This window comes from Macadamia integrifolia, unplaced genomic scaffold (genome assembly GCF_013358625.1).
Source record: "Macadamia integrifolia cultivar HAES 741 unplaced genomic scaffold, SCU_Mint_v3 scaffold949, whole genome shotgun sequence".
Taxonomy (NCBI): domain Eukaryota; kingdom Viridiplantae; phylum Streptophyta; class Magnoliopsida; order Proteales; family Proteaceae; genus Macadamia; species Macadamia integrifolia.
In genome coordinates, this window is record NW_024870593.1 from 29,012 (window position 1) to 40,018 (window position 11,007).

General features: G+C 38.0%; 2 pseudogenes; one reads left to right on the forward strand and one right to left on the reverse strand.

The window, feature by feature from the left end:
- Positions 1–3,786: 3,786 nt before the first annotated feature.
- Positions 3,787–4,314, reverse strand: LOC122070580 (annotated as a pseudogene).
- A 2,113-nt stretch (positions 4,315–6,427) lies between these two features.
- The window catches only part of LOC122070583, a 7,775-nt pseudogene continuing 3,195 nt past the window's right edge, over positions 6,428–11,007 (forward strand).

The window sequence follows — 11,007 nt, forward strand, 5'->3', positions numbered from 1 at the left end:
AAAAATAACTAAAGATTGAGGGACCAACAATGTATGAAAATCAACTTTTAAGATTAAGAAATAACTAGTTTTACCATATAGAAGATGTAATTTAAGAAAAAACAAACAAAATGGGCCAAGAAAATAGAAATAGGAGTAGTTATTTGTTCTGGTGTGAACATGTTTCCATCGCCAAACTTACTTATTTAGAAGTATTTTTTGGATGGTGATGGTATAGGACCGTTGGTTGAAGAGAATTTTCTCACATACGCGTTTTAGTTGAAGAGTTTAAATCATAACTATCTACTTAGTAACCAACCCTTGGCTTTAGTCAAGTCAAAACTTTTCTAGTTTGACTAATTCATTTTCAATTCTTCTAGCACAAATTTCCATTGACTGTCTGGATTGAACTTCACCTCGTGATCTAAGGGTCTAGAAACTCATACTCTATGTCACTCTCGCGTCTTTGATATCTCACCATGGATGCAGGGGAATTCAATACCTTTTTCTTTTTAACTTCTAGTAAGATTTGAAATTCGAAATTATAAATTCTATGAGATTAATTGATCCTAAATAATATTAGATTTCAAGTCGAATCATATTATTAGAATCCTAAAACTATAAAAATTAGAATCAAAATAAGCAAAGATTTCTACAAATCTATGAATATAAAACCCTCGTAGGATCTTACTAAATGAAGTAAATTTCATGATTTGCCACTATTTAGTGACTACTAAAAAAAAGGAGAAAATTAACAAAATTGAAGATCAAAGAGCCAGACTCTGGACTAGACTTGGGCTCATTCAAACCCACATGATGGTTTTTCTATTCAATGAGCCAAGTCTTACCCTAATAAGACAAGGAAATAATAAAGAACCTATTACTTCATGAAGTTGGTCTGGACCATTAAAATAAGAAGTAGAAAGCCGACATGGCGACCCAAAGGCACTGACCACTAGGTGGATAAAGGTAGATATGTCTGTGACTTCTTTTGACTTTTTCTAAGTTTTGCTGGCCCCTAGAAACTAGAATAAAAGAGGGTAAAGACCTGTGACACTTAATGTTGACTTTAATAGAAGACATACATAATCAATATGTAAATCCTCTACATTCCTTATATTTATTCCTTTTGCTTCTTGTTTAACTATCATTCACATGTTTTGAAAAAAAAAAAATTTATATATTCTAAAAATTAGCTGAGTAATTAGGACTTTAGGGATGAGCTTCTAGTTCGTTGAAAAACCTAGATGGTGGGATTTCAGGAAAAATTGTTAGTTCAATCTTCTTATGAATCTGGACGTTCTCCATAATATTAGAAGGTGTCTAATGTATATTGAAAATAGATATGAACACCTAGATAGATAGTCCAACACGTGTGTGTAACTTAAGGTAATTTCAATATCTCGATACACGTTAAACACCCTCCAACATTGGAAAAGATCTTTTTCCATCCTCTCACCCTCATTTTCTTAAAAAAAAATAGTAATATTAGTGTAGTATTGCATTACGTGTGCCACCATAGAGCCCCTTGCTGGTCCCTATTGGTTTCATGTCTTGGTCTTTATGTTTCTTTTGTGTGATTCCTTAGTGGGTCTTACTTGGTGACCCTAGAAACAAAAAGATAAACTAGGCTAGGACTCGAAGATTCTGGTCATTGACAACGGAAGCAATTTATACTCAAAAAAATGAGAGCAATAAATGGAAACAAAGACTTGGCAGTGAAATCATAAAGGTGTAGACAGTACAACTGGATGGGATGTATTAAAGGATATTCAAAAGAAAATTTTGCTTTAGTTAAATTAATAAATTAATTAAAGTGAACCTCCAATCCCTTCATGATGTGTAGATGCACAGGCTTTTTCATAAAAAAAAAAAAGAAGAAAAGAAGATGCACAGGCTTGGGCTGACACCATCCCTTAAACTCTGCTCATTTGTCAGCTGTTCACCTGGCAAATGTGTTGATGGGATTAGGTCCCCATGTTGGGAAGCTCTTGTTTTGAAGTGGTGATAATCGATACCAACTCGAAGCCCATTTTGTGAATGGGCTAGGTGAAATCCAAACTGGAAAGTGGACCAAGTTGAGATGAGCTGTTGTGGGCCATATAGTTTAGACACCAATTTTAGTGATTCAATTTGAGTTATGAATAACCATGGCCTAAATCTTCATTACCCATGAATATCAAATTTTGGTTTAAAGGTATATTTGAGAGGACAGATCTATAGACCACCACACCAAGTGCAGGTTCTGCACCAAAGCATATGGGAATATCAAATCATATAACAAGGTTAGGAATCTTTCCTGTAGGCCAATTTCAGACAATAACAGTTACAAGGTAACTGATCAGATGAGAACCAAAATTTGTGGGTATGTAGAATTTTAGGTCCTCCATTTCTCAAGTAAAATTTCACCCCTATTAGTTTACCCAATGCAAAACAGAGCTTTGAAATCCGAAGCTATGGGAAGAACAGTTGTTGTATGTGTACTATAGGCATGCATGGGATGCATGGCTGGAGGATGGGTGTCAATCAATCCGGTCGAGATTGTTTCAGTCAGTCCTAATCGATCCCCCCCCCCCCCCCCCCCCCCCCCCGATTAGGATCCCGACTGTGACCAGCCCCTATCCTCATACATTAGTATGGTCCCACTTATAACGTGATTGGTCAGGTACCTGTCTTTAATCAGGCTACCAATATCAGGTTAAAAAGGACTTAAGCGGGCCTTAAACGGGCTAAAAGTCAAAACAGGCTCTACACAAGGGCCTTAGATGGGCTTAAATGGGCTACTGAGCCATTTTATTTCTAAATGAATGGGCTCTTAGGGAGTCATATCCCGTTTAAGGCCCTTGTGTAGAATCACCAAATATTATTCGATTTGGACTTGAGCCTGACATATTTAATAAATGATCTAGCCGATCTCAGGGCTCTCTAATCACTCTAACCGATGCGGGCCTAGAATTAACACCCCTGGTGTCTATTTGAATTAGACACTATAACCGGCCTTTTGAACGTCAGAATGGCCACATCAGTTGTCCATATGGCAGAGAATGAAGGAAAGGTTCTTATAACACTGATGTAGGAAGAACCTTTCTTCCTTGAAAACATGGTAAATTATCTACTTAGTGCATGGGCTGATCCTGGTTCTAAGCCAAACCATGTTTCAACCGGAGTCAACCCATCTTGGAAGGCATGTTTGGTCTCAACCTGGACCTCAAAAGGCTTATTCATCTCTCTCACAAGCTCTGAAGTATATAAACTTATTCATAGTAACGCCAAAACCATCTAAAAATTGATTTATTTTTAGAAAAAGTGAAAAAAAACAAGTGCTAATTTGGTGCATAAAACACATAAATTGTTCAGGGGTGAAAAGATCGTGTTACCCCACTAATGCTCTTACATCTTTGCATTGGCCCACTAGTCTGGTGTTTCTATGCCAGACTTACAGGGTTCTCTCCCCTCAAAATAGGGCAAAACCATCCCATACCATTAAAAGAACAAAATCACAAACATTGAAGGGTTGAAAGGATTTTAACATATGAGGAACCAGCCAAATAAATAAATAAATAAATAAACATATGAGGAACAAAAGATACTTTGAATTAGTCTAATATGAAATTCTGCAAACATAACAGAAAAGGAAAATAGAAACACCAAGAAACCTAGCTACTGTCTTTTTTCTTTCTTTTAATAGAACAAGAAACCTATATGGTCACCACCTCTACCTCTAATAAGTTTCCTAACAAAGAGAATTTTCATTAAAAAGGGAAAAAACAGAAAAGAATGGAGTCTCATGCATGTAATGTTGCACCATCAAATTAAATCTTCTTATCCAAGCGATGCTTCAACGATCCTGCGAACATTCCTCTTGAACTCACGTTTATCATCTCTCCATTGTTTAGCAGCTTCAATATTTGCAGGAGATTCATCATTAGGACTCGATAACATTGAGATAATACTCAATAATATACTTTCAACAGTAAGAACAGGTGACCATCTCTCACTAGCAAGTTCATAGCCATTAGGATCTTCACCAGGAGGATGAAGTATTGATATACAAACTTCACCATCAGGATAAACATTAGGATGCCACATCTCTGAAACAAACTTTAATGATGGAGGACCAAAAGGGTATTCTTCAGGAAAACTCATGATTGCATTAAAACAACCCCATTCATAGAGAGTATCCATTGGTCCTATTATATTAACACTCCATTCATATATGTTGTTTTCATCTACTAAACCCACAGAGAAACCTTCCACTGGATGCTTCAACAGATCTTTAAGTTGTTGTTGAAGGAGAAGGTTTGTTTGAGCAGTTTCTGATTGTGTTGTTGCCATTGGAGAACAGAACAGGACAGAACAGAACAGAACAGATCAGATCACAGAACAGAACAGAGATTGAAACTTTGGAGCAGAAGGGTTTGAAGTGACATTGATCGATGGGGTTTTGCTTTGTTTTTATAGAGGCAGATCCGTATATTATTAGTCAAAAACTGATTAGGATTTAGGAGTCTTTAACTCCTAGTGGAAGAAGGATATATGGGAACTTGGTAGATTCCTGATTTCACTTTCCAATTTAATGACTGAAAAATTCCAGTTTCAAATAAGAAAGTTATTGCAAAGAGGAATCCTTACGGCTCCGGTTATAAAGAAAAATAAAAAGGAAAGTATTAATTTTCAAACTTATTGAAATAAAAAAGGAAACTTAATGTAATCTTTATCGAACATAAGGAAGGGGTTTAGAAGTAACTTGGGAAATAAATCGTTACAATGTTAGGGAGGTTACAGAACTGCCCTTCGCCCCTGAACAACGCGCTTTGTTAGTTGATGCTTACGTTGGCAGTTATTTTTTTGGTAAGCTTGAGGTAGGCGATTCATGTGGTACAAATAAAATGGCATATATACCCTTTATATAGGGTAACAAATTTATTTAGGGGAATTTACTATCACTCTCCTATACTTGGCCTATACGTACTAAAACTCCCCTACATTTTGCTATTTTTTTTTTTTTTCTGATACTCTCTTGCTTTTTTATTTTTACATCTCTTTCTCCCATGCTCTTTTTAAATACCCAGATTACCCCTCCTTTTCACATGTAACATTTTACACTTTTTTCAAATTGACTGGTTCAAAACATGGTTTGAATCAAAACCACTTACTTTAGCAAAACAAAATAAATAAGGGATCATATGTTCCAATCGGGTATTTGCTTTGCTAATCCAATACATTTATTAATTTTATTTCTATATTGGTATCATATGTTCCAATTGGATACCACACATTTTATTTTTTTTTAATCCCTAAAACCATGTGTCGCAACCCTAACGGGGAATGCAAAATTGAAATGTATCGATTGAGACCAATACCAGTTCAATACCGACAAAAAAATCGATTGTTAAACTTGTGATTATGGATGAGACAAAAAAATAAATAAATAAACAATATCCTTGATGATTGGATGAGACAATAATAATAATAATAATAATAATAATAATAATAATAATAATAATAATAATAATAGAAATAATAATTATAAATAAACAATATCTTTAACTTACCCAATATTAATGCATTTAAAAAAAAGGTAATTTACAACGTCACCCCTAGAGAATGTCAGTATTATAGAAAAACCCTTGTGTAATACAAAATTGCATTCAGACACCCTACCATCAGTCTCTGTTCGAGAATATACCTCAAATGTTAACATCAACAGTTTTTTTCTTTGCTAAATACCATATTACCCTTCAAAAATAGATTGCTAAACTTGTGATGATGGATGAGACAAAAAATAAATAAATAAACAAATATCTTTTGTCGATGAGACAAAAAAAATAAAATAGTAATAATAATAAAAATAAAACATATTTTTTTTTGTCAGAAAACTAAAATTTAATAAAAAGAATGAAGACTCAGTGAAGCACCGAGCCACAACAAGAGACCTATTTACAATGAAAGATGGAGGATGAATCCACCAAACTTGGGAAATTTTAAGCCTGTTGTCTCTTGAGGCAAGAAAATCCGCAAGGGAGTTGGAATCCCTGTCAATAAACCTAAAAAGAACACGGATGAAATATCGAGACAAAGTGACCACATTGGAGAAAGTGCCGAGGTAACCCAGTCAAGTGATGATGGGGCACCGTTGAGGGCGGTGGTTGCGCTTTGACAGTCAGACTTGATGATGATCCTCTGAATCCCAAGGCTTTGGGCAAGTAGCATACCATCGTGGATAGCTTTCAATTCAATGGCAAATGCCGAGAAAGAGATGTGGCGCTTGCATTTCGCCGCCAAGAAAGTACTCCCTGGGTCCCAAATAATTGATCCCCTTCCACTTGAATTTGAGGCAGCCTCCCAGGACCCATCGCAGAAAATAGTGTAGAAATTATCAAGTTGATGGTCGATACATGAGATTGGTTGATGCACTGGGGGGGGGGGGTGCAAACACCAGAATGGGATGTCTAAACCTTCAATGATCAAGGTGGAAAAGCCGTTGAAGGTTGACTCCAAGGATGGTGTTCTGGACTCGAAAATGGTATGGTTCCTTGACTTCCAAATCTCTCGGATGACGGTTCCCCAAACAAGATCAAGGTCTAATTGGGAAGAGGCTCCTTTGAAGCGGATATGGATGAAGGAGTACCGGTCTTGGATGCTATCACCAGAAAAATCAAAAACATCGATCTTAAGAGGGGATGCCTTCCAACATGTAGGGGCATGACCACATGAAAGGAGAAGTGTGGATAATGCTCTCATCATCAACACGACAATGGGGCATGATTGATCAATGCTAATTCCTCTGTCAGCCAACCTCAAGGATGTGGTGATAGCATTATGTCCACACTTCCAAAGAAAGGTTTGAATCTTAGGAAGAATTGGCATTTTCTAGATTTTAGACCAAAAGGGGTCTATGTTGCTGACATTGCTAGTAAATGGAAAATCAAGACGAGGTGGGTTGGAGAAGTAAGCAGACCGCACCGAGAAAATTCCATTTTTGGAGAGACACCATAGCCAACTGTCTTCAGTGATGGGAGATAGGATAGGAAGTTGAAGAATGGCGTGCATAGTAGATGGCAAGAAAAAACTTTGGAGTGGGTTAGACTTCCAACACATAAAATGCCAATCGATCAGGGTGCTAGTCGGAGCATTCAGAGCATGGGCAAGGTGGAAGGAGATATGGCCAATAGGAAGCGTAGGAACCCACAGATCCAAAATTTTTGTAGAATTGCCATTCCCAACTTTGTTCCGCAGCCCTTTGAGGAGAAGTTCCCTGCCTTTCATAAGGCTCTTCCAACCCCACGAACACTGCCTCTAGGTAGTGACATCAAGAAAATCTTTATTTGGGAAATATTTACCCTTAAGGAGTCTGACCCAAAGGCTATTAGAGTTCTGAATGAGGCTCCAACATTGACGAGCCTATAAATCCTGGTTAAATGAGACAAAATCCCTAAATCCAAGACCCCCTTCATTCTTCCTTTTGTATAGTATATGCCAATTGACCCAATGAATACCACGACCTTGGTTGTTCCTCCACTAGAACTCTCTACCAAGCTTATTGAATTTGTTGCATAGTTCATGGGGGAGGAGGAAGTTTGACATTGCAAAGGTCAGGATACTTGCAACCACCGACTTGATCATGACTGACTTGCTCCCACCTCACCCAATGGACCCATTGACTTGTAAAACCAAATTTTAGTAGTATTTGTTCTAAAAAAGTCCATTCAATTCTATCATAGGCTCTCAAGAGTATGCTGCTGATCTGAATAAATGTTTAATTGGAGATCTTCAAGCTTTGCTTTGATGCACACTATTTCAGCGAGGGTGTTGTCGAAGGTGCATTTGCTCCAGCTCCGAAGCTTGTTACTACAGTGCTTTATCTTCTGGTGAAGCTTAAAAAGGAGGGAGCCTACGGTGTCCACATTCTATTTTGCTGCCATTTGGTCTTTAAGTTCTCTATGCCCCTCCCACTTTTCTTCGAAATGGAAGAGGGACTGGCTCTTTTTTGAATTTGACTAAGAGATGGACATTGGGGTATGAATATGATCGGACCCCACCGATCCCACCATTGCATGTCTATGAACCTTGACGTCGATGAAAATTCTTATGAAATCAAAAGTGCAGAGACATTTATCAATACTCTCCATTATAAGTGTTGAACCCCTCCTTTTATTCGACCATGGGAATTTGATGGTCGGTGAATCTTAGCTTAAAGAGGCCACAATTATTGATTGCTGAGAGAAAGCAATGCATTTGGTTATGATTCTTTGGACATCCCTCATATTTCTCCTCCGAAGAGAGGATCTCATTAAAATCTCCCATTGTGATCCATGGCCCAGAGATGGTACGTCCTAACTGAGTGAGCTCATCCTATAAGATTTTGCGCATTTCCAATTGTGGATGGCCGCATATAAGAGTCAAACGAAAACCTGTAATTCCAGGGGAATTATCTGAAATAAATAAATCAACCAAATGAGGTGAGGTAGAAAGAAAAGATACAAAAATAGTTGCATTCCATATAAGAAATACCACCAGAGCGGCCTTGAGGATCAATGGAAAAGGAATAAAAAAATCTAATTTTATTTTTAAGCTTCTCTAAGTGATGGTCAGTTTGGGTGACATGGATGAAAATGATGACATGACAGTGTTTAGTGTCACCGATGAGATAATAGAGCAGCTTGGTATGCATGGAGTGATTTAATAGTTTGAGTTGATAAGGGGTTTTTGGCATTAAAGTTTATAGAAATAGGGGCTTATGTGTATATAAGAGAATCAGAAGGATCCTTAATACACAGCTCAGATTGTTCTCATTGGTGGAGTGTATTAGATATGATGGTCTGGCGCTACACCATATTGCATTGACTAGTGTGTGTCGCATGTGCATCATCACTGGAGCTTAGATTCCAATCCCTTAGATTTGGATTATGTAGATCTTATAGATCCAGATCTAATGGCCTATAAATGATTCTCCTTTATGGGTTAAGCCAACATAGATCTGGAATATATGCTGATGTAGCCAATCCGTGGTCGACAACACTTCTGACGATGTCAGCACCTACTCATGATGACATCATCAATATTCAAATCTAATGGTTTGGATCTATTGTCCGTTGATTTTCATATCTCCCTCATTTTAACTCGGATTTGGGTGAACCAAGTTGCTGCTTCTTCATTTTTTCAAACCCTACACCATGGAAGAAAAAAAAAATGTTATGAGAAGTTTCCCTACAACTCTGCTAACAACAAACAAGGGCTGTCTTTGAAAAGTCTAGAAAATCAACAGATGCTCTCGGTGTTGGTGGATTTTCTGGATTTTAAGTTTGAAATTTTAGGGGCTTTTGTGTAATTTCAAGGTTTTAAAGGTCTGAGTTGATAAGGGGTTTTTGGCATTAAAGTTTATAGAAGCAGGGGCTTATGTGTATATAAGAGGTCTGGCGCTACACCATATTGCATTGACTAGTGTGTGTCGCATGTGCATCATCACTGGAGCTTAGATTCCAATCCCTTAGATTTGGATGATTCTCCTTTATGGGTTAAGCCACATAGATCCGGAATACGTCAGATTTTGCCCCTGTTGCACGCGCCGCCGGTGTAGCCTACGCCACCCCTACGAAGATTCCATTTCGGACTATCTCATTGCTCTAACTTCAAATGGTCATATCTCCCTCATTTTAACTCGGACTTCATTTTTTCAAACCCTACACCATGGAAGAAAAAAAAATGAGTTTTAAGTGAAGGAAGGATACATTTTTGTTATGAAAAGTTTCCCTCTTGATGGGTATCATTGAATGAGGTTTATTGCTTGATGGAAGGTGTCTTTACTCCATTAAAGTGGGTTTGAGAAGGTATTTGAGTGTTCTTGATGTTTCATTGATCAAAAGTCTAACAACAAACAAGGGCTGTGAGATTTTCTAACCCTAGAATTTACATTATATGCATATATGATAATATGTATATATGTTAGGGTTAGTTTGGATGAATGTTTACATACTAGTTAGTTGTGGATGAACTTAAACATCTAACTAGTTGTGAATGTATTTGCTAGGCAAGGCTTAACTGTAGGGCATTGATATAAACCCAAATTTACTGTATTATTTATTGAGTGCTTAGTGGGTGCTAAGCACCGGGAGTGGGTGCTCCCGTGTGGTGGGTGCTACACATTGTACCGACACTACGAGTGTCATCTCAGCTTCAACTCGAGAAAATTGGGTGTGGGTGCTCCCGACTGTGGGTGCAGTCAAAAGTAGTGTATTGAGTAGGTACGAAGCCTTTACAGGCACTACTCCGGGGATGTAGGCAAATTACCGAACCTTGTAAAAACCCTGTGTTGTGGGTGCTTGTTGTTTGCATTTTATATTGAAGTGCATGGAATGTGGAATGGGTGTGTACACTTAGAAGTGCCTATGAGAGGCTGAGTGTGCATACGACTGTGTGCAAACAGGGACAGGTATATCAAGTTTTTCTTGGCCAGACATCAGACAGGTTTTTGGGATCGGAATTGGACTCACTGATTCACCCCCTTTCAGTGACTGCCGATTACAACAGTAACCGGTATTGTTGAGGAAGTTAGGGATTTGAGTGAAGCAATGCCCCCTGTTTGATTAGGATTGCCTTGGCGAGAATTCTTTTTAGCAATTTGTTCAGCCACTTCTCTATTGGCAGGTGGATTTCTACCTCATTGGAGGTTTGTATGAGGAACAACTGGCTCTCGAGTTGATGTACTTCAAGATCTTTGGAGGATTCGAGCATATGAGAGGCATTTTGAGACGTTTAGGGCTGAAATCCATTTTGGACTAAAATTTTTCCGACCAACACGAGATCCCATTGGTGAGGAGAAGATTTTGGATCGGGTTCAGAGATAACTATCTCCAGTAGTTCTGGGGTCTCCTTGCTAGGGGACGGTGAGAATGACATGGGGAGTTCCAGTTCAGTGATAAGATATTTGTCCGAGATAGAGATATCCGAAGTAGTATCCATATTGAGAGAACCTGCAAAATAAGGGAGCAAACATAGACCAAGTAGAGTTGGGGGGGGGGAAAAAAA